Source organism: Rhynchophorus ferrugineus, unplaced genomic scaffold (assembly GCF_030347505.1).
Source record: "Rhynchophorus ferrugineus isolate W39M unplaced genomic scaffold, kcgeb_rfMv2 rfM4, whole genome shotgun sequence".
Taxonomy (NCBI): Eukaryota; Metazoa; Arthropoda; class Insecta; order Coleoptera; family Curculionidae; genus Rhynchophorus; species Rhynchophorus ferrugineus.
The window spans coordinates 32,346,115-32,363,560 of NW_027472583.1; the positions used below are offsets into that span (position 1 = coordinate 32,346,115).

The 17,446-nt window shown below is 31.8% G+C and overlaps 1 protein-coding gene across 1 annotated transcript in view; it reads left to right on the forward strand.

Annotated features, from left to right (window-relative positions):
- Positions 1-17,446, forward strand: part of LOC143195284 (voltage-dependent calcium channel type A subunit alpha-1) — a 182,784-nt gene that overhangs the window by 1,427 nt on the left and 163,911 nt on the right. The gene's annotated exons all lie outside the window — the stretch shown is intronic.

Below are 17,446 nucleotides of genomic sequence, written 5' to 3' on the forward strand. Positions count from 1 at the left end.
GATAAAAAAATATTGAGAAAAACGAGAAAGAAAGTAAATCTAAAGTAAGTTAAAAGTAAAACAAAGTAAATATTACCACAAACAAACAAAATATTTATTGAAGTAAATTGAGAAGTCAATAGAAATAAATGAACGACCATAAGATAATAGAAATTTTCACTAAAACTCACAAAATAAATAAAAATCCTATTCAGGTAAATTATAAGAGGTCACTCATAACTAATTGGTGCGCAGTCTAAACAGTAACCAGGATATCCAGGACATGCACTGCATACATCAATAGTGCTCTTACCGTTTTCTGTAAATAATAATTTTTACATTGCTTTCTCATTACCTTTCCTGCTTTCTTCTCCTCTCGTATTTTCAAAACCTGTTCGCTGATAACCTCTCTGGAAGACAGACAAACGAAAGTCGTAAATTGGAATACGAGTGTCTCAATATTTATTGTAAATTTAGGGCACGTTTCATATGTATTTTTTCACTTTTAGGACGAGAGGGCCAGGACATATCGATATTTTTTCAACATATGAATCAAAAAGGAAAATTCCAATCCAAGCACGTAAATGACTCGTCTATAGTCTTCAGATAATGTCGATAAAAGCGTACGGGCACTCTGCTAATGTGCTAATGCCGAACTAAACACAAAGCTTAGAAAGACCACTGTACATATAACGCGGTGGAGCGTAATTGGCGTCCAATGGAAGCTTATCATTACGCGCTAGCGCGTTATTGGCAGCGAACGTGTTAATAAATGAGTTGATCGGTTTTATGCCTTCCTAATATGAGATTACCTCCTAATCCTACAAACCGTTGATCAGAATAAGTACCACTTGAATGAATCAATACCTGGAGAATATGGCGGGTAATATAGGATTTTCCATTTGGGTGTTTGCACTTATTTTTTGATCGGTGTTGCGTTTGGATGATGAATTATGAAAACCACCATTTTGGGAGATGATGCGAACATTCGCCACAATTGCTCAGAAGAAGGTGATACAATTTATTAAAATTCGGCGACATTAAACAGCACTTTTACATATTAAAATAGTGAAGTGTAACTTTTTCGTTTCAAAATTTAACATAACTAAAAAATTATAAATTATCAGTCATTACTGTTTTCCGAAGAAATGTACTGGGATGGGGCTTAAGAACTGCTGTTTCATAGAAAATTGTCTGTTAGAAACACTGTATTCAGTAATCAGTGATACATGTGCCGTTTTGATGCATGACCTTTTATCACTTTTCTAATAAAACAGAATGGAATTATGCGTCATTATAGAACATGGGCTTCTATTATTTTTGTTTTGGAAGCCTTACATCATTAACAGATTTTTTAGGGACAAGACCAATTGGTAGCTATATCAGGCGAAGTCCGGGATATATGGTGGATGCGTAATAACTTCATGAATTGTCTTTCTCAATTTTGCCGATACATTAAATATGTGTATGATCTGGGGCGATGAAAACTATGTTTGTAGATACATATTTCATCGCACGTAATTATTCGTTTCAAAAATGATTCAATTTGGTTTCGCTTTAGCAGTTATGCAGTAAACTCGATCTGTTAAGTGTTTCATTGTTAATGCATAGAGAATCAAAGCATAGATATTATTTTAGCGTCTGGTTTCAACTTGTTTAATTTCATATGTACAAAAGATAAATGAAACCTCAATATTCAAATCAAAATAACTTTCCACTGAGTAATACTCAGTGGAAAGTTATTTATACTCAGTAATCAAAAAAATTAAATATTTATGAACTGCTGCCTTTCAGACGTATTATAACATAGTGTGTTATAGTTTCACAGAACAAGTATTAGTAGACATATGCGAATTTAAGACTATTTAGTAATACAAACCAAAATTATATTTCCTGAAAATTTAATAAAATAAGATTTTAAAAAACGGCAGATTTATAAAAAAATTCTTTTGTTATCTTTATTTTAAAAAGAGAACATCAAAGGAATACTTTTGCATTTTTCAAATAAAACTCATCCTAATGAAGATAAACATTGGTGTAAAATGTATGTACTGTTCAGTGGCAAAGTGGATTTTCCTGTAAGTTATGTGTGATACGAATACGTCTTTTGCATAATATTTCGTCCACGGCATTCTTAAATTTTTGGAGCAAGCATATTCTCTGTTTCTTTACAGCATATAAAGCATATTCGTATTTGAATTATCATATCATAATTAAAAAGGGTCTTTCAAAAATGTAAAATATATTAAGAGTTTGTATCAATACGCAGCATTTATATTATTTAGAAATAAATAAATAAAACCACTTTATAATAATAAAATTTAAAAAAAGTATTGCCCTTTGTTAACTATTACTTTTTCCAATCATTATAGTAACATATATGAATCTCGCATCGGAACTTCTCGAGCTTTTTCATAATAAGAAGAGAACATTCATGATAAGAAGGGAACTTCTGTTTCAACAGTTCGTGTGTCATTGTATCTAAATAAGCAGTAATTTGAATGGAGCTATGTGTAAACAATATGGCATGAAGGACTTCACAGTGTCAACGACTTGGATTTTGTAGCCGGAATTAATGGGATGTAACTGATTTTAAATGAATGATGCGAATGAATAATAAGTTTGTAATTAAATAAATTGAAGAACTAATATATTGGAAGTATTTTACTTAGTAGTTATCGAAAGACTGTTTGATGCTTTGTTTGCTTCTAAGTTTGTTCATGACCATACGCATTGATGATACTGTTATATTCGTTGACATAAATACTAAACACTAAAGTATTGACATCTGACGGATTGCTATAGCTATTGCAGGTCTTAATGGTAGCCAGATTTTGCAGATGCAAGCGTTCAAATACTTCTCCATCACTTCGAGATTTGTATACTGCTATAGTCTGTCCTCCGTAAACTTGAAGTCTCCAAATTAAAATGCTTAAACAATCATTACGGGTTTCTCCCCAAGACCGTATTAGATATTAAATAATCCCTTTAAGATGAGTCAATGAGTGTGTGTTACAGTTGAGGGACAAATCCAGAGATGCATATTATAAAGCTTAGGACAGGTCAAATGAAAAGTGAACGAATTACGGCGTGTTTTGTGGTGACATTAGTGATCAGAAAAATTGCGGATTACAACGGTTGCGGTCGACCTTCAATCATGGAAAGATTTGGTAAAATATAAATGTGGTATATGGATATTGATCTTGAGACACTAACAACAGTATATTTGTTAAGAACTAGACACCCACGAAAGGCATAAGACCATCTATGGCTAAGTGAATTTATTGTGAACTAACATGGAATTAGGACAGTTTGCCGATCAGGATGTATAGTGTAAAGAGGGCGAGTGAGATGTATAAAAAATCAAAAAACAAACTTATACTTCATCCATAAATTCTATATTCCTCTTCATTCTATAAATTGTTAATTGAGCGTTCCATCAGAAGCTAATTATTATATTAGAATCTTTTAGGCCTATTGTTAGCAGCCAATGTGTAATAATTTCTATGATAAGGGTTTTATAGAAGTTATTATCGCAAAACTAATTTAATTGCTTAACTTAATTTTGTCAGCTCTCTGGGTGGCTAATCACAATGATCTCTTTTAAAGCATGTAAACCACTTTCTATTCGCTGTTAAATGGAAGTATGAGAGATAGAATGAATTAGTGAAACTGAGTTTTTCTATAAAGAAGCTTTCTTGTTGTGTTTTTGACATATTCTATACGTTTTCAATTATGTACCGATTTTCAAAAGTATTTTTTTGTTCGAAAGAGTGCATTTCCGAGGTGGTCCCATTGAAACCAAATCAGGCTCTTATGGCGGAATCCGGGGAAATCGAGGGTAATCCTCAAATTTCAAAGACACCTACAATGTTTTAAAATATATTTTAACTATAACAATCAGATATTTGTGTAAACAATACAAAAATAATAATATAATTTTGTGACATAGTAAATTACCAACGAAACAAATCTCTCAAATATATGAATAAGTTTAGGTAGGTATTAAGCTAAACTGTCTGTATATCATAAAATATAAAATACGTGGAGTAGAGAGGTTAAATACGACTTTTGTTTATTTTTTTATAATTTTTAATTTAGTTATTTAGTTATTATTAGGTACATATTTTATTTTAAAACGTTTTCGGTTAAAAAGTTAAGTCGGTTCAAATTTTTTGTTAATTTTTTTTTATTTTGAGTATAATTGCTGGCAAGTTCTCTAAATATTTTGGATCTGCAATGACTAATTCAATTTATACGAAATGTGTTTTAATAATGTTTTACAATTAAGATATAATTTGTTATTTGAACTACCTGTAACATTTCACATATGGCTTAGCTTATTCTAATTAAATGGTAAATAACTTTTGATACTATATATTAAGTTTCTCAATACTTTTTATTATACTTAATATTTTTGTATGTAAAATAATGTATAGGTTTCTTCCAAAAATCACTAAAGATAGTAACAAGATCTCTATTTAAATATAATGTAATCCCCTGTCTCTGTTTCCACCTTTTGGGCGACTGTCATCGCCTTTTCTCTATAAAAATAAGATTCGGTCGGATTACTAGAACACTCTAGTCGCCAACAATAGTGATTTTTGCGACAGATTGATTATTATCATAGGATTTAACTATATGAATCGTTCCCTTAAATATCAGTAATTATGGTTTATCATTGTGTCCTCCAACTATTTACCCTTGTTTCTGTCATCATAAACTGTTGTTCATTTTATGTATACCTAAATTTTGTATAAAAAAAGATATTTTACTTTAATTTATTATATAAAATTTTTTTTATACAGATAAATATTTGTCCACGAACTTTATACGGAATGTCCAATTTTAAGCGCAAAAGCACAATTGTATGGTGGCGAAATGAGTAACAGCGGAATGAGCTCGTAAATATTCGTAAATCTGTAAAAATTAAGTAACATAACATAATTGTTTGAACGAAGAAATAATAATCTAACGGAACTTGTATTTTTCCGAGATGGAATTTAAGTATTAGCTGAAAAAGGGCAAATATTGATAACAAGTAAGGAACAATATTTGAGAAATAATATTTAACAAAATTTCTTATCAATATTTTAAGATGATTTGCAAAAAAATTCAACAAATGAGTTTTAAAACCAAACTTATTTTCTTGCCAAGCGAACATCAACATTATTGACAATGTAAATATTCTAAAATTTCATCATAAATTTTAATGATAAACATCCAAATTCACTCGGCAAATCAATCTAAGAATATAAATCACCTTCATTAGGTTTCTTTTCGGTGTGGTTTGTACCTTCGTTACGGCCACGCGAAATCGTTGAATATTTCGACTAAATAACTGCTGGAGCGTCAATATTGACTCGCTGGTGGGGCCGTTGAAGTTTTTAGTCCAGATTTTCAAGTAACTCATACTTTGGGAAAGTTGGAATACGCCAGATAATAATTGATTATTTATCGTCGATATTGCTGGGGCTTTTTTAGCGTGTCGTTCCGAATGTCACTTCTATTTTTTATGTAAATTTTGAAAAATGGACATGAATTTTTATTGCTTCGATATTAGAATTTTGTGTATGTTTACGGGAGCGGTCAGCAGCCTATTTTGATCCGCTATTGGCAAAGTCCTTTACTCAAAGCTTCCAATCGTATAATGCTGAAATTTGTTCTTTAAAAATATTATATAGTGTACAAAAAAGTTTCGGCATTTGTAGTTATGGGGTTTTATTCAGATAAATATCTATTCCCTCCGTAGTTCAAGATTATTTTACTAATTACATCTCACATTAGATATGCTTAGTACTATCTTAATTGACACATTAATTTATTACTACTGTTCTATTGTACTTGCATTAATATAGAAGCAAGGCGTGTACAGGATGGATACATTAGTATATATTTCACAAATTTTACACTATATTAACAAGTCAATTGAAAAGACCCCTGCCTACCATAGTAAAACATTAATTAAATTACTTTTTTTATACAACATAATCCCCTTCAAGAGTTAGACACCGATTATAGCGATTCTACAACTTTTCGATACTATTTTTGTAGTACGATTGGTCCTTTGCCTCAAAATGGCCTCAGTCTCAGCGATCACCTCTTCATTCGACGAAAATTTCTTCCCAGCGAGCATTATTTTGGATCTGAGAATAGGAAATAATCGGTGAGGACCAGATCTGGAGAATACGGTGGATGAGGAAGCAATTTGAAGACCAATTCATTGATTTTTGTCATCGTTTTCACTGACTTGTGATACGGTACATTGTTTTGGTAAAGCAGCACTTTCTTTTTCTTTAAATGCGATTTCGTCCTCCAAATGGTCCAATAATGCTATGTAATTATGCTAGGCTGTTTTTCAAGGTAGTCTTTCCTTCTTCAAGGTAGTTAATGAAAAGTGTTTCATGCGCATCCCAAAATACAGACGTCACGAACTTGCCAGCCGACTGTTACGTTTTCTCACGCTTTGGAGCGGGTTTTCCGTGTGCAGTCCACTTGGATGACTGTCGATTGGAGTTCGAAGTGAAATGACGGAGCCATATTTCATTCATTTTCACATATCAACGCAAACACTCGGGTTTATTACTCTTGGTCATCTTCAAACACCGCTACAAATCATCAACTCGTCGTTGTTTTTGGTCAAAAGTGAGCTCGCGCGGCACCCACTTTACACAGAGCTTTCTCATACCCAAATATTCGTGAATGATATGAAGTACATATTCAGTAGATATTTTTAGAGTATCTGCTATTTGATTTAATTTCAATTTACGGTCATTCAAAATGATTTGGTGGATTTTCTAAATGTTTTCGTCGGTAACAACCTCTGTTTGGCCGTCCACTGTGTTCAGCGTCTTCGGTGTTCATTTCACCACGTCTAAACTTAGCATGCCAATCCTTGATGGTTCACTCCTATGGCATTGTCCGGAAACTCGGTTTCAAGCCAAGTTTTTGCTTCAACTGTATTTTTTCCCTTCAAAAAGCAATATTTGATCAACACACGAAGTTCCTTTTCATCTATTTTTTTACAATAACTAAAGTTGCTTAACTGACGATGCTATAATTCACAAACTAACTAAAATGATCCGACTAACTAAAAAACGTATGGATTAATTCTAGTAGCGCCATCTACGTGTCAAGCCGGGGACTTTTCAATTGACCTGTTAGTTCATCAGGTTTGTTTCGCTTCAATTTTTTGAATTCTTGCATGTTGTCCAGTACCTGTATTGCTGAAATTTAGCAACCTTGATTCATGTTATAGGGCGAATTCTTGGATCACTTCGTGTATCCATTTGATTCCGAGATCATAGTGCAATTATTCATTGGATACGTAGTGATAAGCATTGGTAATTAATCATAGATCTTTTTTTGGGTGCATTGGATTGTTAGTTGGTTTGCTGTTTTAGTGCAATCCCATATTTGCACCCCGTAGGTTCAAATAAGCTTTAATATTGACTGATAAAGCAATCTCTTTGATTTTAAATCAAGTTGAGAGTATCTTCCTATTAACCGATATAGTTGTTTGACTTTCAATCTACTTTTATTTGCTTTTTGTCTAACATGATGTTTCTAATTTCCTACCTACCATCCTAAGCCTACCATCGAGATATATGCCGAGATATTTAGCTGATTTTACTTGAGGAATCGGGCATCCGTCATTGGCATGCTATTGGAGAGGTATTTCAAATAGCACACATATTTATCATTGAAAAAAATTGATCGTGTTCTGTGGCAATCTAAAGTAATGATTGATGAAGAAGATATCGGTAAGAAGTGAAATGCCACAGGTTATAAGTTATAAGATGGAAAGTTACTAACAAAATTTTCTGGTGAATTAGCAATATCACTACAAAAAGTAATTTGAGTTGTTAGAGACTAGTTAAGGACTAAATAAAATGTTATTTTTTAGAAAATAATTTTAAACAAAGGAAGACCCCTCATTTTGACATTAACCAGTAAATCCTCAGAGTAGCTGCTTTGGAATGTCTGAATTTTCGGTTGGAAGTTAGATGTGTTTTGCGTTGCTACAAAGCATTCGGAATGGAACCTTCTTAACTAAAATCAGGTGCAATACGGAAGAGCATTAAGATCAAAATATGATAGCGACGTAATATATACGACGTAATATAAACAACACGAGTCTTGTGTGAGTTTTTTGCGAGTATTCAAGATAATGCGACTAGCCAAAAAACTTAATATAAAACAGATCTACCGAGTGCACACAATTAGTTTCTTGTCATAAATATTCGGTGTAGCGGCTGAAGTTGATTCATACTAGACTTTACTATTCACCTCTAATACGATTTTATGAAACAAATATTACAGGACCAATTACAATTATCTACATAAGCCACTACAAGAAGAGCATACGGAAAATGGTATCTAGAAAAGTTTTGCACATAAAATAATAATGTCATAATATAGTGACTAATTTCAAGTTCCCCCCGAAAAGATAACAAAAAAAATCGGGAATATGAAAACACTACAAACATAAAATAAAGACTTGAAGTTGGAATGGCCCCTATTGATGTCTATTTTCAGGAGCAAAGCAGTTCTCACCATAAAAACTCATTGGATAGAGTTGTGGAGTTAAAATCATAATATGCTGAATTATATTTTTTTGCTCACGTAAACAACCCAAGGGTTTCATTGGGGAATCAAAAGAAAAATGGTTTTCCAACCTTCAGGCAAGATTTGAATTTCTGATAACCAAACAACAAACAGTTTAATATCTGATATTTTGATTTAATGGAGCAGCAATGTTTCAAAAATAATTAAAATGACAATGGCGGCCATTATTATTATAAAATACTGTCGGAGTATTAATTTAACTTCGCCAACAGTGAAGACAGTGGTAATGGCAATGCTAAATACGGCCCAATAATAAGTTGTTCAAGAGTTAACATCGAAGTAGTGCCTAAGATCGTTGATGAATATCTATAAATATCTACTCAATGTCGTAAACAAGATTTGCAAATTTCTAAACAATATATACTTATTAAATATCAGAAACTGAATACTAATGAGAACACATAGCGTAAAGACTGCGTCGAATATATTATTAAATATCAACATGCTACATCCAAATAACTAAGTACACATGTGTTAAAGTAACACTTCTTCAACAATGACAATGGTTAAGCAGTGATCGTTATTGGTGCTCGATATATTGATAAGATAAACCACACAGTGAAGTAGAATTGCTTTTTAGATCATGCTGTTCACTCCATTTTAATTCTTTTCTTGGGGTAAAGCCAACGATCTATACTAAAAAACCAACAACACCTGAAATATTCAAAAAGGGAATTCAATTCTGCATCAACGATATAGAGCCACATTTATAGAAAAAGAGTGAATATGCAGCAAAACCGTGTAATTTATTTGCCCAAAGTTCCAGATCAATTTTTATCTTATCCTATATATTTTAAGCTTTAATCATTTTAATTTAGTTAATTTGTGGAACTAAAAATGCAAAAAGTTGTACTATATAGTGGTTATTTCTAATTTAACAATGACGAGGACAATATTTACTTAATCCAGAATATCGCAGGGTTGACTTTTTGAAATAATTTATTGACTTGATGTCGAGTTAGCGTCGCATAATTTTTCACATGGTAAATATTTCGAATATTAAGTGGCAACTGTTTTTCTCTTGATATTTGAATAGCTTTATTTATGATATTAAGATTTCTGTGTAAGGTGTGGGTTAGTAAAGATCACATTATTGAACTATTTTTTGAAAACGGATATTTTCATCTCAGAGAAGTCATCATGCATGATCTTTATGTCAGTATAGCAACTAACCAGAAGATATATGATTAATATAACGATATTATTTTTTAGATAACAAGGATTTACAAAAATTCTTTTTAACAAAGAAACAAGGTTTGAGCCTGTGATACGATAACTAGTAAAGATAGCAAAAAAATATGTTAAAAATTAAATAAAAATATTTAAATAGGACGTCTTATCCCTCAAGGATGCTTTTAAAAATAATAACATACACAATTTTTCACAATTTTATATAAATATATTTCCGTAGTTAAATAGATAGGCAAATAGATAAATATAAATGTTTAAACATATATAATGAGCGATCTGTTCACTATTAAAATAATAAATGAGTATCGGTATGAAATTCTAAACCATAAATCCTAGGCGCTCCGTATAGCATGTACAATTATATTTCAAACCGTCCACGATATCTACCCGACGTGAAAGCTAATTTCGTAACCGCCATCTTAAACACGAAATCAAAGAGGCACACGTTATATATCTATGCAGGCGCCCGGGGGGAATCGGGGCTTTATCTCGAGCGTCGCACTTCGCTGATCCCACGTTCGGTTCGACGCGACCTGAACACCATCTATGAAATTCACATTTTCCCGTCAATTGGTCGGTCGAATCGAAAGGGGCTTTGGGGTGAAATATTTTTGCTTCAAAAATTTCGGGTTTAATTTATAACCATTGTATGTATCACGTCGCGTGACTGATTACTTCAAAAACCGGCAAATTAGTTACTGGTGCAAAATACCAAGAGTGAGTGTTTACAAAACAATCTAAAGCTTTAGTTAATATTATAAGGTACTTGCATGTATCAGATGAGTACGTAATTCCTTTCTGGTTTTTTTCGCTAAAGAAAACGCGCTATTTATAATAATACCTGCCACCTGCCTGAATAAATCTGGTCTGCCGGTTAAAATGTGTTTATTCACACTATTGGCCATTTGATTCTATACATTTAGCCCATTTCTCAAGATATTTCTTGATGCTATTCCGAAAGAACAGTTCCTTCTTTGGAAAAATGCTGAAGGCGGCACAGTAGATATACTGCCACCAAGAACCAACAGAAACCACTCACTTCGGTAGCGTTTATGTATGCTTCACGTGATCCATAAATCATAATTATACATCAGTAACTTTGACCATTTTGGCGTCAGTTTCTGGTTTATAAAATAGTTATAATTTATATATAAAGTCACAACCAAAAAACTATTATATTTGCTTTACTGCAATTTAAGAATTATGGGAAACATTAGAACAGAACAGAAATAATAAAATAGAGTAGAATAAAACAGATAAATGTAATTGGATAAATAAATAAATAAGTAGAGGATATTGAACAGAGAATAATAAATAGAAAATAATAAATGCAAAATAATCAATAGAATATAATAAATGAAGTCTAATAAATATACAATAATAAATAAAACATAATAAATGGAGATTTAATTCATAACAAATGGGAATTAAAAAAAGAAAAGTGAAATATTCTGTGAATAAACTCACCATTTGACGAATCTCGTTCATTGGGAGGCACAAAACGCAATAAAAAGAACTGAATAAAAAAAGGTAGTGATTCTGAGCATCGCGTCTTCAGAAATGAATTCTTGAATGAAGTTCTAACGTCCCTTGTACCTGCTAAGGTATCACATCTGGAAATACAGCCCTCAAAGCAGCATCAACAATGTAGCCATTCATGTCAATTATTTCTGTTGCTAAGTATTCCCAAGGATGGTAAATTTCACAATTAAAAGAAGCAACGATCCCCACTAGTTCCTTTACAATATCGTTAAAACCTTTTCAAAATAACATAAGGGACCCAAAATTATTAAGTTAAAAATATCGCACTGGAAGTCTAAGTATTTCCTTTAATGGTATATGTCATTATGTCTTAAGAAAAGAAATATCGAGAAAATTTAAACAATTAAAACTGGTGTAGCTTCGTTAAAACGTTGCTTAAACCCAGGGGGTAAAATAAAATTATATTTAATAATACAATATGAAATAATCAAATATCTTAAATATATAAAAACAGAGATCAAAATAAATGACATAACAACTACTTACTCAATAAATGGGAAAATAAATAATGAAAATAAGCGTGCGATATCCTGATGTTCGAGGTGGTCGGGTAATAATTCTGCAAACATAATAAAACGTACCTGTGCAACCAATTTCTAATGTCAAGGTCAAAATTCAATTTCTATTGTCAGGTAATTAAAACCTAACGGTACTGGCACTTATAATAATATCGATAACAATGGTATGGATAAGTTAATATATCGACAGATACTGGTAATAGCTGGTATCGATAGTCTGAAATAAAGACGAAGACGAAGACAATGGTAGGCAACAAAATGATAGATTAACCAGGATGATTAGCAATAATCTTAGTCCATAGTAGTTAATAAGAGACAATCATTATGAAAAGAGACAATCGCTATAAAACAGACAATAACGGTAACTGGATAACTATGATAAACTATGGTAGGATGAAGTATAACACTTGCATACGGTACGAAGGGAAAGAAACGCTTATACCCTGACACCAACAATAATGGACGTGCAATGAGATCAAGGGAAATAGACGCACAAGATCTTGCCATTACCGTTAGTAGTACTCGCTAAGATAATATATATAATATAATATATATATATATATATATATATATATATATATATATATATATAAGTAAGTACATATGTAAATGTGCCAATTAATAAATAAGTACCTCCGCTGCAATGTGCACTCACTTCTCCTAACTCCGACTATGATGAACGTCCAATACGCAAAAGGGAGAAAGCCAGATGCAAACACGCTAGATACGCTGTCACCAAGAGATGACAGGAACCACGTTTGGTGGCATTTATATATATAGTATGCTTCAGATAATTAATAAATCACATAAAATGTATGTATATAGCCAACAAACAACATATAATGGATAATAACGATAATAGCGATAATTGATAGCAATGATAAACTGTGGTTGGATGAAGTATGACATGTGCACACGGTACGAAGGGAAAGTAGCTTATGTTCTAACACTAACGTTAATGACGTGCAAGAGATCAAGGTAAAAACGCGCGAGATCTGCTGCCACTATGGTTAATCGGCCTCGCTAGGATTAAGCTAAATTCTCAAAATAAATAAATAAATAAATGAACAGTACTGTTACTAGTGCACTCACTTCTCCAGCTCCAGCTATGATGGACGTGCAATGCGTACAAGGGAGAAAACTAAAAGCCACACGCTACATGCGCTGCCACCAAGAGCGAGTAGAAACCACTTTCGGTGGCCTTTATGTATGCTTCAAGTTATCTATAGATCATATCAAGACATCAGTAACTTTATCTACTGTGATGTTAGTTTCTGGATTATAAAATATAATTTATATTTACAGTTGCAACCATAAAACCATTTATCTTTGAAAATAGGGTAGAATAAAATTTATAACTACGGATAGATGAATAATTAAATAAGTAGAGCATAATGAATAGAGATTAATAGCTTTAAAATAATAAATAAAGAATTATAAATTAACAATAGTAAATGGAAAATAATAAATAGAATATGAGAAATGAACGCTAATAAATATAAAATACTAATTAGAACATAATAAATTGAGATTTAATAAATTACAAATGATAAATAAAAAGAGAAACTTGAATACTCTGTGAGTAAACTCACCATTTGATGAAACTCGGCTTGGACGGCACAAAACACAATAAAATAAAATGGACGATAAGAACGTAGTGAGTCCGGCCGTCGCCTATTTAGAAACCGACTTTTACAAAGTTTTAACATCCCTAGGACGTGATCAGATCTGGCAAATACAACCCCCAAAGAAAGATCAACAATGATGCCATTCATGGTAATTATTTCTGCTAATAAGTGTTCGCAACGGCGACAAATCAAATAATATAAAAAAGAAACGCCAATCTCGCCTAGCTCCTTTACTTTATCGTTCAAACCTTTAAAAAAAAACACTTGAACGACCCAAAAATTAAAAGATAAATATCGAAATAAGAGATTAAATTCTAAGTACCATAGACATTCGGAAAGATTTGATTTCATTGAATGCTACATGGCTGTGTCTGTATTTCAGGAAAAAAATTTAATAAAATATAGATAAATAAAACTCGGGTTTACACTGGCTTTTACAAGGGGTTTAAATTACATTTAAAACAAACCATTTTCAACTGAAAAATGCTGTGAATTTATGCCACTAACCATTAGTATCATCGCTATTATTTAATAAAAATATATCACTTTAAATTCAGCCGAATGTGCAAATGTTGAAATAGAAAATATTCCTCCGGCAATCACAAATCTGGGATTCCCCAACGTCCGATACCCGAGGGAACGACCGTATTTCTCTCCCCAACCTCAACGTTAAATATCGACAACAGGCGAGTAGCTCGACTACGAGCATCAAGAATGCAAATGATGATTTTTTCGACATCGTAACGTCCGCGTCATACTCCAATCCTTAATTCTCAGCTTAACGACGGTCTGCGGACCGTCTTAAACCCTTTCTCGACATCGACTGAGGAATAATTATCGCGGATTCCATCGAGCTAACTAATTGGAGCTGGCAAAAAGCCTCAAGACGAGATGCCAACCCTAATGCCTTCTTGTAATCGCCGGATCTCGTCTGGGAAAGAGCACAGATGATGAAACAAAGCCATTACATGTTTCGTAGATAATAAACTGGATAATTGTTTGAACTAATTAAGTATCTCGAGTAATTACTTGTACAAATTAAAAGAACTCGTCTCCTCAAATATTCATAATGATTACTATGTATAAGGTTTGCCAGTCGAAAAACTATTTCTAACAGTTCAACTGTTCGTGCTGAAATTATATATCAATACCAATTAAGGGTTTAGGAACAGTATTATTACAAATATAAAGTAAGAGCGGGTGTTGACAGGTGTTACTAGTATCATAAAGTTTTGATAGTTTGTTCAAAATAGCACATATGCACTTATATATACTTCCAATTAATTTGACAATTTCTTTTCGCAAATATATAGTATTTAGATGATAATATTCATTATTTTTGGCTGAATTATATATAGAAAAATATAATATATAATCTATCCAAAGTTTTTTGTACATACGTCATCAAGATTAATGTACTACTTGCCGCAATTTATAAATTCGTTTTAGAATCAAACAATATATTCGTTCTCATTTTACTCTAGTTAAAAAAAAACAATGCTGCCTGAAAAGTTCGAACGCGTAACCGAACTAGCCTGTTAATGTTTTAAGTAAAAATATGTGAAAAAGTGTTTGAACAAAAAGCTATTAAGTCACTTACTTAAATTATCAAAGGAGCAGACCACGTGATCATATATATCCATCATATGCGATCGTTATTCCGTCTGAATAGCTTATTAGTATAGCCTGTACCTTCGTCCGCCAGTTTGCATTTGAAGATCTTCGAATTATCACTGTTTCTACCCAAGTTTCCATCGAACCCCATTCCGGCTTCCCAATTTTGATGACTCCAGATTCCAACTGTCTCCGACTAAAAAACTGAGCTACTGAAATTTGCTATTGGAGACCGTTTAATCTGAATTGCAAGCTTTTGGAATAGTTTATGGGTAGGAGTTTTTCAATACCTTCAATTCACCTTTTGTGATCTTTTGTGTTTACAGCTGCAGTTCCGATACTTTTTCCAGAACTCCACTTAACTACACCAAGAAACGCTTCGAATTATTAGAATAATTTATGGATAGGGGCGTTTAGCACCTTCAATCTACCTTTTGTGGCCTTACAGACCCAACTGCTATACTTTTGCCCAAACTCTACTTAACTACATCAAGAAATCAAGAAAAAAAGTAATTATGGAATGACTGCAAATCCAACGTCAACCTATATTCATTTCTTGAGAATTAAATCAATTCCAGTGAATGGAAGACTTATGATCTCTCCAAAATCCTACCGACTGCGCCAGTTATAATATATGAAAGGGTTTAAGAAACAAACATATTAATTAACTTGAAAATATTATCTTATTATTCGAAAAGAACAACTTATTGAACAGCGATACAAAACGACACTGAGGGTAAAAACAGACTTACCGTCGTAAATAGACCCGTCTTACTTATTGACCGTTCAGGTAGTATAAAATAGTCCGATGTCCGTATATATATATATATATATATATATATATATATATATATATATATATATATATACATATAATACTATAATATTACCCTCCAGTTACAAATATTGTAATATTAAATATAAATGGTCTTTCAAACATTTTCTTGAAATCAATATATACACATAACGATACTTCAATCTCCGGGAAAACTGTGAACTCATGTTGGTAAAATGAACCTTCAGCAATACATTTTTGGATTGTTATTATAAAAAAATATAAAAATATTGAAGTTAATATAAGCAAATTGAATGACAAATTATACTTAAATTTCTCATGGCATTTAAAATCAACAAGCAGGCGTTTTTTTGATTTTTGGATGATGCTGTAACAACTACAGCTCCCCTATATAAATAGTAAATGAATAAAAATAAATTACTAAATGTTGCTTTATTTAATTATTCAATAACAGGTTACTGAATACATACGCTGAAGAGGCAGCTTTGGAAGATGCTATTTACTATATGGGGGAGGCTCTAAGGTCTGGATGTGTTCTTGAAGCAGGTCGTCAAGCCTATCAAGAACAATTCATGCTTTGAGGTTTAATGCAAAAATGCCGCCAGAAATCTGGACTAGTAATATAAACAATAAAATTTATTAGTTGGTTACATATTTTGAATAAAATGTATCAATATAAATAATGTTTTCACTGTATTATAGATAAAATTCATATGAAAACTGTAAAATCATGGTACAGCCATGAAAGTGAAAATTAAATATTCAAATGAAAAAATTAGTTATCCATGAAAATAAAATTATTGTCCAATGGATTGATATAATGATATAATGTGACTTAAGGACGGACCACTTATTTTTACCTTTTACAATAATTATTACAAACATATTAACATATTATCACTTATATTTTCGGCAAAAAAGCTGGTAAACTGCAACAGTTTCATATCTCAAATTCTGAATTTTATATAATACTTTAATAATATTTGGGCAGTGGTGCTGAAATAATAAAAACAAACAAATATTAAAGAACTAAATAATAGATGAAACTAAATATTAAAAAATAAACACTATTATCCAATTATTATTAAAAATTAGCATATCTTGTTAACAATTAATTCATTAAACAATAGAAAGTGCTTTTTTCTAATTCTATCTACTAGTGAGTTATTAATAAAAACAGAGGGTGCAGAAATCATTTTAATATTAATATATAGTTTATTCAAAGTATTTTTGTACATACGTCATCTAAATTTCTAACCTCAAAACATTGAGGTGTTACCACGCCAACTCGACAGTTTTAATTTATTTTGTCTTTGACCTATAACAACAATTTAGTCCAAATAAAATAATGAAACAAAAATTTGGAATCGGTGGAAATCATAATTGAGCAATATTCAATAATATTTTCACATTTTGAATAAATTACACGTTATTATAGAACATATTATATTAAGTATTTGAAGTAGAACATTAGGCGAAATTATAAAATTATTATCTAACCCTCTGCTAATTATTTTTTTATTTATTGTGTGTTGAGATATTATCTCCGC